Raw genomic sequence first — 18,623 nt, 5'->3', positions numbered from 1 at the left:
TAACTCCAAGATCATTACTTGGATTAATAATTATGTTATCCAGTCTATTGGTACTTAGTTGGAAAAGTATGACACAACAAAGGAGGTTTGGGATCACTTGGATAGGCTATATACTCAGTCTAATATTGCAAAGTAGTACCATTTAGAGTTTGATATTTGAGCCTTCCAACATAACAATCTTAGTGCTTAGGAATTCTATGAAGCTATGTCAGATTTGTGGGATCAGTTGACTCTTACAAAACCTGCTGAATTGAAGGCATTTAAGCCTTATACTGATAGAAGTGAGGAGCAATGTTTGGTTCAACTCTTGATGGCGTTACGTTCAGATTTTGAAGGCTTGCATGGATCAATCTTGCATCGCATACCTCTTCCCATTGTTGATTCGGTTGTTCACGAGTTGATTGATGAAGAAACTCGTATCAAGTCCCATGTTGACAAAGATCCCAAGACAGCCACTCCTGCTATCTTTGTTGTTCCACAATGACCTCAATCTTCAAACCAGAATCGTCCCAAAGTTGCATTTGATGAGTGTGCTTTGTAAGAAGAAGAACCATTGGAAGGAAAATGTTGGATCTATATGCTCAAAAATCATTATTGAGTGACATTGCTAATGAAATATGATCCTATAGGGTCACACCTTAATCAACTTGGTACTTATTGAATATTCATTAAGCAATTGGTTATTAATGAATAAATTCAATTCTTGTATTTAATTAGAAAAAAATTATTGTTTTATGAAACAATATTGTAAGAAGTGGAAAAATAGTATTGATATGATATGGTATCATATAATAAGTCATGTATAAAGTTTTGGACACTTTGGTTAACCATGATTAAATTAAAGGCTTACTCTACCATGGTTAAAAAGACTAGTGAACATTTTTGTCCCCATTAGGCCTCATGGCCGAAACTTTTAGGGGGATGGAGGTTGCTTGTCAACCTTCATCCTCTTGTCTCTCATGCCTCTCTTTATATCCAATACTTTAGAGTATTTTAATAGAAAGACTTTACCTTGCATAGAGTATAAACATGGGCTTTTATGCATGAAAAAATTTGCTAGTTATTTGTCACAATTCTCTTCTTTTTTTCTAGTAAAGTCGTAGCTTTCTAAGAACCAAAAGAGCTCTCTCTTTTGAAGTTGGTTCTTGCTTTTGGTGGTCACTTTTTATCTTCCTTTTAGTGCTTAATTGTTTAAGCACTTAAGGCTTAAAGAACAAAGTCATACAAGAAGAAATCTAGCAATTTTGGTACTTTGTTCTTGGTGGTGGATACTTATAGAGAAGTTCAATTTTTTTATTGAATTATTAAAATGACCATTTTACCCTTCTGTTTTATTAGTTTTAATATATTGTTGGATGTAAACCATTATTATTTTAAAGTGACAACTTTTGAACAATTTATATAAAATATTTAAATTATAAATTTGAATATAACATTATAGGACCAACTTATATATAAATTTTAGTTTAACTTAAACAACCCAAATAATATTTTGTAAATAGTTAAAAGTGATAAATTATAGTGTCTTTCTAATAATGATTAATATTTGGTTAATAAGGTTAAATAAATATCAAACCTAAAGTGTAATCATAAATAAACTAAATTTCAATATTAAAATAATATTTTACTTCTACTTATAAAGTTATGTCTTTAACTTTTAACATATTATACTTAATTTATTAGATTTAATATGTTGTTGTATGTAAACCATTATCAATTTAAAGCTATAACTTTTGAATAGTTTGGACAAAATACTTAAACTGTTAATTTAAATATAACATTATAGTGTCAACTTAAATATAAATTTCAGTTCCATTTAAAAAACTCAATGAATATTTTGTGAATAGTTAAAAGTGATAAATTGTAGTGGTAAATGCAAAAACTAAATTATAATCTCAATTTAACTAAAATATTTCCTAAAGATATTTGTATAATCGTTAAAAGTTTTCAAATACGTAGCTTAAAATAACTTACAATAACAATAGTTAAAAATAACTCTATAAAAATGATTATATTGTTATCTTTAAAATCAAAAAACAATGTCTGATATTTTAAGTAATTATAATGATAGAAATTAAAACGTTAAGAAAATAATTTTTAAAAAATTAAATAACAATAACAAAAACTATAAATAACATTAAGTCATATATTATATTTAATTTTATTCATGAGTAACTCGCGGGTAGAAGTCATTCAAACGGTTGAGATTATACAGTTATAATAGATGTATATATTATCATATAATTCAAAATAATCAATATATTATATCAATTTAGTATACGCATTATTATATCAAATTTAACAACAACGTTATTGTTATATTTAAAACATATATTTGTAAAGATTTCAACTATATAGGTGTTTCAGCGCAAAGCGCGAGCATTTGCCTACTCTACTCTAATAAATGAGGATTCATTTTGTCACATGTCAATCTCTCATAAATTTTGACACTTGTCATTTGTGATATTTTTGAAATTAATAGTATCCACATGTCAATTTCTAGGCCTTTTTAAATTTTAAAATTAAAAAGCCACATAATACATATAGTTATATAAGTAAAGTATTAAATTTAATAAATATGATCATAAATTGCAACAAATATGTTTTTTCCTTCTTTATTTTAAAATTTAATTTTAAAAAATACTTATTGTTTATATTTTGATATTTTAATTTTTTTTTATTTAACTCATGTAATTTTTTTTATTTAACCCATGTACAAATGTTACTTGCAATGTATAGCAGCTTAAATATAACAAGTTTTTTTTATTTTTTTTTATTAAAGAAACATACACAAAGTTTTCTTTTTATTAAATAAAATAATTGAATATTAAATATATTTATTAATAGGTGGCATTTATTAATTGACATTTTAATAAAATTGAAAAACACATAACAATAACACGTGAATATTAAATAACTCAAAGAAAGAACTTCTAGCCAAACGATGGTTGAGGATTCAAGTATCATAATGAACATATGTGAAATAATTAGAAGTAGTTTATTATATTTGTCGTTTCAAAAAAAGAAATCAAATTTACCAGAAAATAACATGTGTTAAATACAATGAAAACATGATATTTAACAAAAATGATTTTCATTTATTTAGTTAGATTATTAGCATAGGTCAAAAAATTCAATAACAAAATCGAAAAAATAAAACAAAATAAAAGAATATATTTTATATTATGAATAAAAATAATATATCAATATTAAATAAAATTAAAAAAAATATTATGTTCAAATTAAAGTTTTGAATTTTATTTAAAAAATAAGAACGTCCTAAAATCGAAAAAATAAACTAAAAAGTATATTTTTAATACCTTTTTGCGCGTAAATAAATATGATTTTGTTCCATAAATAGAAACAGGGAGGCTACTGCAAAAAAGAAACCCTCATATAAATACCAAACATAACAATAATACAAAACCATGGGAGGCGGCGTCGGTGTCGGCAGGGAACAAGGACGGAGCGCTGAAGACGAGTGACGGACCGGTCAAGCAGTGTAGGACGGCGACCCACGGAGGTTGGTGTACCAATATATGGAAGAGAAAGCAGTGATCCGCCGATGGTGAAATTCATATTACACCCAAACTTTAACAATTTCTATTCATATACTCTTTTTGATTTGAAAATTTTATGTAATTCTGCCAATTATTCACTGTAAATGTAGTTCAGTTTCACATGATGCAATTTGATCGCTAAATTCCAGAATGATTATAGGCTTTTCATGTTAGTTTTGACTTTTTTTCTTTTGGTTTTAAAGTTCGACAAGTAACTCATCTTAGTTTTAACAAGATGTAAATTAATTGTTGAAGATGTTTAGTGTAACTGATGTTAGTTTTAACAATATCTTCATTATCAGTTTTACAACAATAATGTAATTAGTTTTACTTAAGTATCTTATTGTACTAATCTTACCCTTGCTAAATGCTAACATTTTGCAGCATGGAAGTTGAAGGTTCTTCATTGGATATGATAAACAATCTTCCTCCAAATATAATACAAACAATGTTAACTTTTCTCCCAATGCGAGATGCATTCAAAACAAGCATTTTATCTCAAAACTGGAGGTATCATTGTGTAAACATGCCCAAACTCAAGTTTGATGATGAACTCTTTCAAGAATCACCTTACAATCGCTTATCCAACAAATGCAAACTCTTACACATTGTCTACCCAATCTTATTACTACACCATCGCCCAATACTTGAGTTCTCCCTTTATGTTTCCCAACTAAGTAGTTGTTGTGAGATTGACCAAATCATCCTTCATCTATCAAGAAACCCTACCATGAAAAGCTTTACTCTTTGCATTGGGTCAGGAAACGACCATAAGTTGTTGTCTTCATTCTTTTTGTTGCAACAATTGACACATTTAAAACTCCAAAACTGTGCATTTCAACCTCCATCAAAGTTTTATGGGTTTAGTATGCTGACGAGTTTATACTTTCACAATACCGGCATAACTGTCAAAGTTCTTCTACGTTTTATCTTCAATTGCCCGTTACTTAAGAGCTTCCCTTTGGTAAATTCCAACAAAATTCTCTATTTTTGCCTATATTTGGCGGACTAGCTGAAAAGCTAGCTGATAGCTAAAAAGCTAGCTGCTAGACGATAAAAAATAATGTTTGGTTTAGACGATAAAAAATGATGTTTGGTAAAATTAACCGATAAACTGATTGAAATATGTAAAATTACATAAAAGGGAAAGTAGAAGATTGAGTTTTTTATAATTAGTAAAAGCTATATCCGGGAGAATTTTAAAAAAGCTCAATAAGCTTCTTTTTTAAAAAAAAAAAAACTAACTTATAAGCTATTTTTTGGTTTACCAAACATAACAACCTAAAAAATATCAAAAAATAAGCTAGCTATGGCGTGCCAAACATAACCTTAAAAAGAAATTTCTATGTTATAGTATTTTAGTATAAGTCTAGTTGTATTTTGATGCAGATAGAAGATGAACAACATGCTATTGGAAGTTGGAATTCGGACTTTGTTGAGCTATTTGAGTGTTTACCATTAATTGAACATTTGCATATGAGTTCGTATCCAGTTAAGGTAACACATATTGATCCAAGATAATATCTCATTCAACTTAAAGTACAATTGCTCTCTGCTAATCCTTTTTTTTTGTTTAAAGTGCTTTGCTACAGGGGCAATGCCACAAAAGCTTCCTTCTGCTCTTGTCCACCTCCGGGTTCTTGTATTATCTGGACTGCGATTTGGGAAAGAAGTTGAGTTACGCTCTGCTCTTCTTTTGATTACAAGCTCCCCGAATATAGAGAAAATTAAAATGGAGGTAAAAAATAGTATGAACGAATGCTATAATGTTTTATGAGTTATGACAATGATTTGCCATGTGATTTTGAATAGATGTGTTTTGTTTTTGAATAGATATGCTACTCAACAGAAGTTTCATCGATGAGTCTTGAGGTGGAAGATTACAGTTACATTAGCTTTGATCATCTGCGTGAATTAGAGATAAGGAACATGAGCAATATAAGGCCAGAAATGGATTTTGTGAAGCTTATCTTGGGGAAGTCACCTATGCTAAAGAATGTGGGAATAGTAATCGATAGTCGTGTTTCTATTAATGATGAAGTTAAGATGTTAAGAGAGTTGCTACTATATCAACGTGCATCAACTAATGCAAAGATCGTATTCGGGCGTCCATGACTATAACTTGTGTTTCATCGTATTAATCTCGTCTTTTATTTTGTTGTTTGAATTGGTTATGATTGTAGATATGGTTTGTGATTATTGATTTTCATATTTGAAGCTTAGTTTTGTTAGCTTGGAAGTATGAACAATTGCAAGTAAGACCTGCTGAGTTTAGTTAGTTAAGCCTTTGAATTTAATGGTTTTGAACTTGGGATGGATATATCTCACTTTTCTAATAATGGTTGCATTTATATAATCCATTGGAGTTGAGTCATTGTTTCATTTTAATAACTAGGAAACTAAACCATATAAAAAAAAACCGTACTCGTGAAAATGCGATTAATAATAATAATAATCTATATCTATATCTATATATACTTATATAATCTATATATCTATATCTATATATCTATATCTATATCTATATATATTTATAAATGAAGTATTTTTTCTTTCACCACATTTATTTGAAACTCCCATTACTTTTCAATTTCTTTCTAATAATGATTATAAGTTATGTTTAACTTAAAGTATAACCATATATAAACTAAATTTCAAACTTAAAGTGTAATCATATATAAAATAAATTTCAATATTAAAATAATATCTTTATTTCTAATTATAAAGTTATGTCTTTAACTTTTAACATATTATACTTAATTTATTAGTTTACAATGTTGTGTATGTAAACCATCATCAGTTAAAAGCTACAACTTTTATACAGTTTGAAAAAAAATATTTAAATTGTTAATTTTAAATATAACATTATAGGATCAATTTGAATATAAATTTCAATTTAATTTAAAAAAACCCAAAGAATATTTTGTGAACAGTTAAAAGTGATAAATTATAATACTAAATGAAAAAAAAAATTGTAATCTCAAATTAACTAAAATATTTCCTAAAGATATTTTTATAATCATTAAAAGTTTTCAAATAACTAGCTTAAAATAACCTACAATAACAATAGTTAAAAATAACAATATATAAATAATTATATTGTTACTTTTAAAAACAAAACAATGTTTGATGTTTTAAATAATTACAATGATAGAAATTAAAACGTTAAGAAAATAATTTTAAAAAATTAATTAAAAATATCAACAACTATAAATAACATTAAATCATATATTATATTTAAATTTATTCATGATTAACCTGCTGGTAGAGGTCATTCAAACGATTGAGATTATACAGTTTTAATAAATGTATATATTATCATACAATTCGAAATAATCAATATATTATATCAATTTAGTATACGAATTATCATATCAAATTTAACAACATTATTATTATATTTAAGAAAACATATACTGTAAATATTTCAACTATATACATGTTTCTGCACAACGCGCGACCATTCGCCTAGTATACATATAAATGAAACATTTTTTCTTTCACCACATTCATTTGAAACTCCAGATGACTTTTCAATTGCTTTCTAATAATGATTATAAGTTATGTTTAACTTAAAGTGTAATCATATATAAACTAAATTTTAAACCTAAAGTGTAATCATATATAAACTAAATTTCAATATTAAAATAATATATTTACTTCTACTTATAAAGTTATATCTTTAACTTTTAAAATATTATACTTAATTTATTAGTTTTAATATGTTGTTGTATGTAACCATTATCATTTTAAAGCTACTAATTTTGAACAGTTTGGATACAATACTTAAATTGTTAATTTTAAATATAACATTACAAGGTCAACTTAAATATAAATTTCAATTTAACTTAAAAAACCTAAAGAATTTTTTGTAAATATTTAAAAGTGATAAATTGTAGAGTTAAATGCAAAAACTAAATTGTAATCCCAAATTAAATAAAATATTTCCTAAAGATATTTTTATAATCATTAAAAGTTTTCAAATAACTAGCTTAAAATTACTTACAATAACACTAGTTAAAAATAACACTATATAAATGATTATATTGTTACTTTAAAAAACAAAAACAATGTTTGATGTTTTAAATAATTACAATGATAGAAATTAAAACGTTAAGCAAACAAATTTTAAAAAAATTTAACAACAACTATAAATAACGCTATACCATTATACTTAATTTTATTCATGAGTAACCCGCAGTTAGATGTCATTCAAACAATTGAGATTATGCAGTTTTAATAGAGACATATATATTCATATAATTCGAAATAATCAATATATTATATCAACTTAGTATACGAATTATTATATCAAATTTAACAGCAACGTTATTGTTATACTTAAGAAAACATATGTTGTAAACTAAATTTCTTTCTAATAATGATTATAAGTTGGTTAATGAGGTTAATATCAAACCTAAAGTGTAATCGTATATAAACTAAATATCAATATTAAAATAATATCTTTACTTTTACTTATAAAGTTATGTCTTTAACTTTTAACATATTATACTTAATTTGTTAGTTTTTAAATGTTGTTGTATGTAAACCATTATCAATTTAAAGCTACAACTTTTGAACAGTTTGGATAAAATATTTAAATTGTTAATTGAAATATAACATTACAGTGTTAATTTAAATATAAATTTTAGTTCAACTTAAACAACCTAAAGAATATTTTGTAAATAGTTAAAAGTGATAAATTGTAATGTCTTTCTAATAATGATTATAAATTGGTTAATAAGGTTAAATAAATATCAAATATAAAGTGTAATCATAAATAAACTAAATTTCATTATTAAAATAATATATTTGCTTCTAATTATAAAGTCATGTTTTTAACTTTTAACATATTATACTTAATTTATTAGATTTAATATGTTGTTGTATGTAACCATTATCAGTTTAAAGCTACAACTTTTAAACAGTTTGAAAAAATACTTAAATTATTAATTTAAATATAACATTAAATGGTCAACTTAAATATAAATTTCAGTTCCACTTAAAAAAACCCAAAGAATATTTTGTGAATAGTTAAAAATGATAAATTATAGTGTTAAATGCAAAAGTAAATTATAATATCAATTTAACTAAAATATTTCCTAAAGATATTTTTATAATCATTAAAAGTTTTCAAATAAGTAGCTTAAAATAACTTACAATAACAATAGTTAAAAATAACTTTATATAAATGATTATATTGTTACCTTTAAAAACAGAAAACAATGTTTGATGTTTTATATAATTACAATGATAGAAATTAAAACGTTAAGCAAATAAATTTTAAAAAATTAATTAACAATAACAACAACTATAAATAACATTAAATCATATATTATTTTTTATTTTCATTCATGAGTAACCCACGGGTAGAAGTCGTTCAAACGATTGAGATTATGCAGTTTTAGTATATGTATATATTATCATATAATTCAAAATAATCAATATCTTATATGAACTTAGTATACGAATTATTATATCAAATTTAACAACGTTATTGTTATATTTAAGAAAGCATATATTTGTAAAGATTTCAACTATATAGGTGTTTCTGTGCAACGCGTGGGCATTTGCCTAGTCATACTATACTTATAAAATAGACATTTTTCCTTGAACCTCATACATTTGAAACCCCCACAAAAATTTGCAAACACCTCATGCATTTGAAACCTTCTATTTTAATGAATACCACTCAAAAGTCTCTTAATAATGATTAACAATTCAAAGGTTTTATAACTTATATAATACATTTTAATAAACAATTAATGGATAGTTTACTATAAAAATGTCAATCTCTTTTAGTAGACACACAAAGACAAATCACATACAAAATTCACAAAGAAAACAAGTTTAAAGGTTTTTGTGTTGGTTTGAGCGCTTTGGACCATTTTTCGAACCATGTTATTATGTTGAAATTTTTAATTTGTAAGTTTGTTATATACTAATTCTTTTTTATATTTTCTTGGTTTAAGTATTCTTTTAAGAATATCATTGTATGTTGTGGGTGAAATTTTAATGTAAATTAGACTATATTCATGTTATCGATCATATGTTATGGAAGGTGATATATATAATATTTAATTAACTATTGTATACTTGTTTGTATGTTCGTGTTGCTTGAAAGCAATAATTAATTAAAAATCATAGATACGTCATATTATCCATATTATCCTTGTAAGTCTCTTTTGAAATGCAAATTGTCTATCTTATCACTTTATATTTTAGTATATGTTTAACATTTTAATTATAATAATATGTGTTTTTAAAAGTTTCTTTCACTTATTAATAATAATAAGTGGTTTTAAAATTAATAAACAATAATTATAAATTATAAAATCAAATTATAAAAATCATGGATATGTCATATTATCCATGCAAGTCTCTTTTGAAATTCAAATTGTCTATCTTAGCATTTTATATTTAGTGTATGTTTCACATTTTAATAATAATATTAAGTGATTCCTAAAAGTCTTCTTTAACTTATTATTAATAATAAGTGGTTTAAAATTAATTAATAAAAATTTTAAATGATAATAACATCAAATTATAAATTACATTTACCTACAAATAAATTGTATTTTAAATGAACATCATTATTGAAATTAGAAAATGACCGCACAAGTAAAAATATAATTAATCAATCATAATAATTGTTAAAAATAATACTAAATAGATAATTATATTTAATTTTATTAATGAGGAAGGTGGGTTGATGTCAATGAATATTATTGTTCAAAATAATTGAGATTATATATATATATATATATATATATATATATATATATATATATATATATATATATAAGTTAGTGTAAAAATATTATCTCTAAGTTAATTTCAATAACATACCCATTTTAAACATATATTTTTCAATATTTTAACAATATATTTTTAACCTGCGCTGCGCAACGCGGGAGAATTCGTCTAGTATACTTATCAAAGAGATATTTTTACTTGCACCACATGCATTTGAAACCTTCATGACTTTTCAATTTTTTTTAATAATTATTATAACTTGGTTAATTGTAACATTCATAAAACTTTTGAAAATTTTAAACTTTTTAAAAACCACAAAAACTTCGTTTATCACAATTTGTTTTCAAAATAAGTTTCATATCAGAGAAATCCCAAAATCGTAAAACAAAACATGAGGAGGTGCACGATCACGCCTTTGCCTTCCTACGATCCTCTGAGGTACCTGAAACATAATCCAAACTGTAAGCCCAAAGCTTAGTGAGTTCCCCCAAAATACCAATACATAACAAATAGCACAAAATATAATAACAACATACTATGGGCCCAATCAACCATCGGGTTGGAATGCCAACATACTATGGGTCTGATCATCCTCGGGATGGAATACCCTAGGCCCTCAACCATCGGGTTGGAATGCCAACATACTATGAGTCCAATCATCCTCGGGATGAAATACCCTATGCCCTCAACCATCGGGTTGGAATGCCTCGGCCTGTTGGCTTACACACAAAGCAGTGAAGCCTTAGCCACCAACCAATCATGTGTATATAATACAGATAAACATACTACTAACCAGTCAGCAAACAGACAGACGGATCTCACAAATCACTAAGCATAGAAACATCCTAAATACCAGGATTCTGACTTAACATATTACTATAACACTATGGCATGCACAACAGGATATCAAATCCAAAGGGCCGGCCTTGGTGCCTTCGACCCGCAAGTAAAGTGAGGAAAACTCACCTCACAAAGCCAAACTGCACTGAAACCTCCGACTGCTGACTCAAAGAAAATCCCGAACTATCACAATAAACAAACATCCAATTAACAATTGGAATACCCTTCATGACTAAGGGCCCAACCATAGGGTAATTGTCCATTTTGTCCTTTCCCTAATTGGGCCAAGGCCCAAGTCCAAATGTTGATCCAAAAGCCCACTTACTTCAAGGCCCATGATTGGCCCAATTTTCTAAATTGGGCCCAAACCCCTTATTGGACCTCATCCACAGTTCTGATCCTCTAATTAGCCCAAAACACACTTATCCAGATGGTTCACTAGGGCCCAAGTATCAAAGCCCAACAGATGGCCCAACACCCGAAGCCTAAAGTCTGAAATCCACATAGAAGACGTAGGCGGGGCGTACCCCTTCGGTACGCTGGGCGTACTTCGCCTTGCATTGACAACCATCACGGGTGGTTGACTCAGTACGCGGGGCATACTCTGCCTTACGCGGGGCGTACCCTCGTAGGACTTAATACCTTCATAAGTGCTTAATGGATTAATCATTTAAGCTCAAACTTCATATATATGACTCAAAAGCACTCCAGAACCATAAAGTCTCAAAATTTAAGACTTTGGTGGTCCAAAAAGGGCTTAATGCATGGTCTTAATCCATTAAGACCTTTTACAAAGAACAAGGGACCAAACTAGCTCAAGGGACTTCATTTTTATGCCTTAGGACCCATCCTAGGGTCTGAAAGGACAGCCCAACACGACCAAAACAAAGCATGCACAACATTGGGACTATTGGGACAAGAAGAATACCAAAAAGCAACCAAAACAAGATCTAAACAATCCAACCATAAAAGTAGAAGCTTTATACCTTCTGAAGCTTCCCAAGAAGATGATAATCCCAAATCTACAAGCTTGCTTCCTTCCTTGACTCCTTTGATGCACTAAATTCTCCTTTTGGCACACAAACATCACAATATAGGCTCAAGATGCTCACTATGGGGGTTAGGGTTCTCTCAAAACGGCTAAGGGACTTGGAGGCTGAAAGAGTGAGTCAAAATGACCCATAATGGTGCTTAAATACCCCGCAGACCGTAAAATTAGGGTTTCATTCGGACACGCGTACGCCCTGCGTACATATGTGTACGCCCAGCGTACTAGGGCGTGCCCTAGTACGCTTAGCGTACCCACATGTACGCCCAGTGTACAACTCAAGCTCCCAATAATTACCAATTTGCCACTAGGGCTTATTAGGGCTAATTCCAACCAACATCAAGGACCAAAATGACATATTTAAATACCAAGGGAAGGATTCAGAAATACCTAAAAACCCGGGATGTTACAACTCTCCCCCAATTGATCTAGACTTCGTCCTCAAAGTGTGCTACAACAAACAGATCCGAGTAATGCTCCTGCATCTCAGCCTCTGGCTCCTAGGTCCACTCGGAGCCCTTCCGATGCTGCCATCGAACCTTTACCAAAGGTACTACCTTGCTCCGCAAAACCTTCACCTTTCTCTCCAAGATAGCTACAGTCCTCTCAACATAGTTCAGGCACTCATAAACCTGAATGTCATCTAGTGACACAACCGCATCCTCATCCAACACGCACTTCCACAGCTGCGAAACATGGAAAGTACTATGGATCTGACTAAGCTCCTCGGGAAGGTCTAATCTGTAGGAAACGTTACCAACCCTGGCAATAATCCGGAATGGTCTAATATACCGGGGACCCAATTTCCCCCTCTTCCGGAAGCGAATCACACCTTTCCAAGGTGAGAATTTCAGCAACACCGACCTGAAACTCCAACTCGGATCGGCGCCGGTCGGTATAACTTTTCTGCCGACTCTGAGCAGTCTGCAACCTCCGCCTAATCTGCAGAATCATCTATGTAGTCTGAAGAACCACCTCGGTCTGACCCATGACTCTGTGACCAACTTCGCCCCAACAGACTGGGGTACGACATCTCCGCCCATACAAAATATCAAAAGGCGGAGCACCAATGCTGGAGTGGAAACTGTTGTTGTAGGAGAACTCTTCAAGAGGTAGGTAGGAGTCCCAGCTCCCACCAAAATCAATAACGCATGCTCGCAAAATATCCTCGAGAGTCTGAATGGTCCGCTCACTCTGGTCATCGGTCTGCGGATGATAAGTTGTGCTGAAATGCAGCCTCGTGCCCAGTTCCTCATGGAACTTCTGCCAAAAATGGGAGGTGAACCGAACATCACGGTCTGAAACAATAGAGACCGAAACCTCATGACGAGCAACGATCTCGCGAATATACACATCGGGCGACGAGCTTTCCCGAATTTCCATAAAATGGGCACTCTTGGTCAATCGATCCACGATGACCCAAATAACATCAAAACCCTTTGCCGTCTTCGGCAACTTGGTGATGAAGTCCATCGATATCTACTCCCATTTCCACATGGGAACCTCCAGAGGCTGCAGCTTGCCATGCGGCCTCTGATGCTCGGCCTTGACGACCCTACAGGTCAAGCATCTCTCAACGTACCAGACGATCTATCTCTTCATACAAGGCCACCAATAACTCAACCGCAGATCTCGATACATCTTGGTGGCCCCCGGATTGATAGAAAAACGAGACTTATAAGCCTCCTCCAATACAATCTGTCTGACCCCACCAGACATAGGAACCCATACCCGATCGCAACGGGTCAACAAACCACGACTGTCCGGAACAAACCTGGTGATCTCGCCCCTGATCCTCTCAATCTTCCAATTTTCTTCCCGCACCCTCTTGGCCTGAGCCTCCCTAATCAATCCTACAAGCATAGAATCCAACAATATCCTCATACATGACACATCAACAGAAGATCCAGCCGAATTGTGGCTCAGGGCATCCGATACCACATTCACTTTACCCGGATAGTAAAGGATCTCGCAGTCATAATCCTTGGCTACGTCCAGCCACCTACGCTGCCTCATGTTCAGGTTCGGCTGATTCATAATATACCTCAAACTCTTGTGATCTGTGTAGGTAGTACAACGGACCCCATAAAGGTAATGCCTCCAAATATTGAGGGCGAAAACCACTGCCCCCAACTCAATATCATGCATGGGATATCTCGTCTCATGCGGCTTCAACTCCCGCGAAGCATAAGCTATCACTCCTCCTCTTTGCATGAGAACTTCCCCCAACCTGGTGATGGACGCATCATAGAAAACCACAAAATCCTCGATTCCCTCGGGGAGGGTCAAAAATTGGGCCTCGCAAAGTCTCTGACGAAGGGTTTCAAATGCTTACTGCTGCCCAGGGCCCCACTGGAAATCCAACCCCTTCCTCGTCAGATGCGTGAGGGGTACCGCAATCTTTGGCAAATCCTGAATAAATCTCCGCTGGTACCCTACTAAACCTAAGAAACTCCTGATATCCGAGGGAGATTTTGGAATCTCCCACTGCATCACCGCCTCGATTTGGGCCGGATCGACCAAAATCCCATCCTGATTAACGAGATGTCCAAGGAACTAAACCTCTCACAACCAAAACTCGTATTTCGAGAACTTAGCATAAAGCCGTTCTCGCCTCAAAACCTCCAGAATCTCACGAAGATGCTCCTCATGTTGCTCTCTGGTCTTGGAATACACCAAGATATCATGAATAAAAACGATGATCGAGCAATCGAGCATCGGCCTGCATAACCGATTCATCAAATCCATGAATACCGCAGGTGCATTGGTGAGCCCGAATGGCATCACCACGAACTCGTAATTCCCATAACGAGTTCGGAACGCGGTCTTCTCCGTGTCCTCCTCCCTCACCCTGACCTGATGGTACCCAGATCTCAGGTCAATCTTGGAGAACTATGTGACAACCCGAAACTTTGTCCGTTTCCGTTACGCGAGTTTCGTTAATAAAATTTCGAATTTGTTAACTTTTCCGTCAAACTTTTTGGCTTAGAAAATAATCTAGTTATATTTAATTAAACTATTTACGATTTGGAACCAAAAATCGCGCAGAAACCCGAATATCTCGAAAAATCAAGCATTTGCGGTCTAAATGAGATTACGACCGTAAACGTGTTTACGGCCGTAAACTCGTTTACGACCGTAAACACGTTTACGACCGTAAACCTGTTTACGGTCAGTGAAGAGTGGACCCTCCACTACACCCCTATAAATACGATGCCTCCACCTTCATTAGAACATTTCTGGCCAAAAACTCTCTCCTTCTCTCTCTAAGAATCTTAACCGTAAACACTCAAAACGCCTTCAAGCTTCGGAAAACATCGAGAAACCACGTTTGGAGTCACTTGGGAACGCCTGGAAACGATTATCTCTTCGAAATCAGCAAGCAGAACCATTTTTCTTGAGTTTACGGTCCACCTTCAAGAACCGTAAACTCTGTTCTTGAGTTTACGGTCCAAACTTCAGAAACCGTAAACTCTGTTCTTGAGTTTACGGTCCACGCCTTCAAGAACGGTACACTCCTCTTCGACCGTAAACACCTTTTAAGTGGTGTTTTGGCTGAAAACTCATCTTCTTCGATTCGATCAAGTCCCGGTAACATTCCTCAACCGAATTCAAGTGTATCTCTAACACGTATTCTAACGAAATCGCTAATTTAGATACATATACGTATTTATTTGATAATAGGATTCCGTTAAGTGTCGCGTGCAACAACTCGAGGATCTTCATTTCAGTCAACAATTTCACAACAAGAACGGTGAGTTCATACCCCTACATTTTCCGTATATTTTTTTTATGTTTTCAGGGGGGGAATACAAGCTAAACATAAATGTTTTCAAAACTTATGCAAATCTCATACTTTAACCCTTTTGTACTGTGTTGAGCATAAGGGACGTTTTCACCAAAATTTGCATAGTTTTCCGGACACGATATTCACTATACATGCAAACTATAATCAGTATAGTTTGGGAGTTTCTAAACATCACGAGTACAGAAACTTTCACTATTAAACATATGCACGAAGACAGAAATAGTTTACAGTTACATCACCACTTTATCATGGCTTTTCATAACTATAATTATCATTATATACGGTACACATTCGGATTGTCACTACGGTAGAACGCTACTACACTACATGTAAACTAGATTGTACGATACTTTGAGGCGCTACTTCACTACTGTACCCTTAGGTGTACAAGGATAAATCCTACCACTGTATAACCAGAGTCTCCTGGAGGGAGAGCGTGAGATTTGTGAATAGATCTATTCGGGACTGACAATCCCACATCTGGACTGCTAGCTACAGTTAGGCGGGCACGCCTGAGATGTACAAATGTCATTTAACTCGACGCCTGAAGAACGTTGGAAAGGTCTCTAGTCATATCAAGCATGGTTATACGACTCACAATATGTATAAATCACCTTTAGTTTACAACTTATCACTCTTCAACAGTTCTATTTTTACTAAATAGAACTGATACACATTACGTAATCTGGCTAAGGCCAGGGTTTTTCAAACAGAACCGATTATGCAATGGTTTCACATATAAAATACTTACACTTCATGATTAGTTTTACTAGTCACATGAGGTATATTCTCTCATATCACTACAATTTTCAGTAACGAACATTCATGGTTTTATACGAAATCGATAACGCTACCCATTTTCACTAAAGAAAATACCGGATTTTCTTGGAAACATACAGATATTCATGGTTTATTACAGAACTGATAACACTACATTTTCGCTAAAGAAAATATCGGATTTTCTTGGAAACATACAGATATACATGGGTTATTATAGAACTGATAACACTACATTTTCGCTAAGGAAAATATCGGATTTTCTTGAAACTATACAAATATTTTCCGAACTCATCAACGATTTTTACTACAAACCACCACTTATGAACTCACCAGCTTTATGCTGATACTCTTTTAAACTGCTTGTATTCTCAGGAAATCAGTAGACAGGTACCTGCTGGGTTTTGAAGAGTTGAAGCAATAAGAGTTTAATGTTTATATTCATACAAGTTATATGATGTAATTCAAACAAGTTTCAGAACTAATGTAAACATTTTTATTTTAGTATGCAATGTACTGGTTGTGTTGCTATGATTGCTATTATTCATTGGTTGTGATGCTACACATGACGTCCTCCACCCCGGAACGTTTCCGCCATCGGTTTCGGGGTGTGACAGATTGGTATCAAAGCCCATGTTTATAGAGAACTAGTATACCGAACCTTACGTGGTATACAACTATAAACACTAAGGGGCCTAAGTGCTCTACGCTAAAAGTATACTTTCAAAATATAAAGTATTTTTATAAAAAGTATACGAGCATGCGTACATAACAAAATTCGTGTCGCTAGTAGAAAAGAACAAAAGTATTTGGATGCTGGAACGTTGCGGTTAAACCTGGGCAGTTATGTAATCATGTCTAGGGTGAATATAGCCTGATCAACTATATCCAGTCGAGACATGACCAACATGTGCTTGGGAGTGACTGTGGTGTTACAGCAGGCCTAAAACTTACCAAAATCATCTCACATAAAATACTATAGGAGTATTTTCGCTAGAACCAAACTCAGTATACATATTCACTCTAAGTGTTGCTACCTCTCCTTCCTTAAGCGATAACTTACTTGCGTCAGTAACCCTTCTATGCTTATCGCTCGGTAGTATACTTTCAATATCAGGATGAGATATATTTGTTTTTATATCTCGAGGACTTACCATCCTCTTCTTCCTGATTGATTCTAGAACAAGATGCCTCCTCGACCAAGACCCATCAGAAGGAACGACGACACTCCACCACCACCACCACCCCCTCAGTTCGACCCTGTCATGTTCCAGGCAGCAGTTACAGTCGCCGTGACTGCAACAATGGCACAAGTGAATGCTGGTGGGGCTGGAGGTGGAACCGACCCACAAAGACAAGATGGAAGTCAGGGACATCAAAAGGAGTGTTCCTACAAGGACTTCATGACTGCGAAACCCAAGTCCTTCGACGGAAATGGAGGTGTCATCGCCCTGACTCGATGGTTCGAGAAGATCGAATCCATCTTCGAAATTTGCGTTTGTTCTGAAGCAAACAAGGTGAAGTTCGTCGCATGCACCTTCACCGACAGAGCCTTGACCTGGTGGAATGGTCGAGTCAAAACCCTAACCCTGCCAGTGGCTAATGCCATGGGTTGGGAAAGATTGAAGGAGCTCATGCTCGCTGAATACTGCCCGAGGGGCGAAGTGCAAAAGTTGGAGCACGAACTCTGGAACTTGAAGATGAAGGGTTCCGACATCGCTGCCTACACCGCGAGATTTTGTGATCTGGCTCTCCTCTGTCCGGGAATGGTCACCCCGGAAAGCAAGAAAATCGAAAGGTACATCTGGGGACTGACACAACCAACAAAAGGAAA

At 32.9% G+C, this 18,623-nt stretch overlaps 1 pseudogene across 1 annotated transcript; it reads left to right on the top strand.

The window, feature by feature from the left end:
* Positions 1–3,945: 3,945 nt before the first annotated feature.
* On the top strand, positions 3,946–5,687 carry LOC145103913 (F-box/FBD/LRR-repeat protein At1g13570-like; annotated as a pseudogene). The gene is made up of 4 exons (XR_013706932.1): positions 3,946–4,524; positions 4,950–5,057; positions 5,140–5,358; positions 5,433–5,687. The product of XR_013706932.1 is annotated as an F-box/FBD/LRR-repeat protein At1g13570-like (transcript).
* Positions 5,688–18,623: the final 12,936 nt, after the last annotated feature.

The sequence above is a fragment of the Lactuca virosa genome, chromosome 4, assembly GCF_052849685.1.
Source record: "Lactuca virosa cultivar CGN04683 chromosome 4, Lactuca_virosa_CGN04683_v6, whole genome shotgun sequence".
NCBI classification, from domain to species: Eukaryota; Viridiplantae; Streptophyta; class Magnoliopsida; order Asterales; family Asteraceae; genus Lactuca; species Lactuca virosa.
The sequence above is the reverse complement of the archived record's forward strand: the minus strand, read 5'-3'. Positions and strand labels throughout refer to the sequence as shown.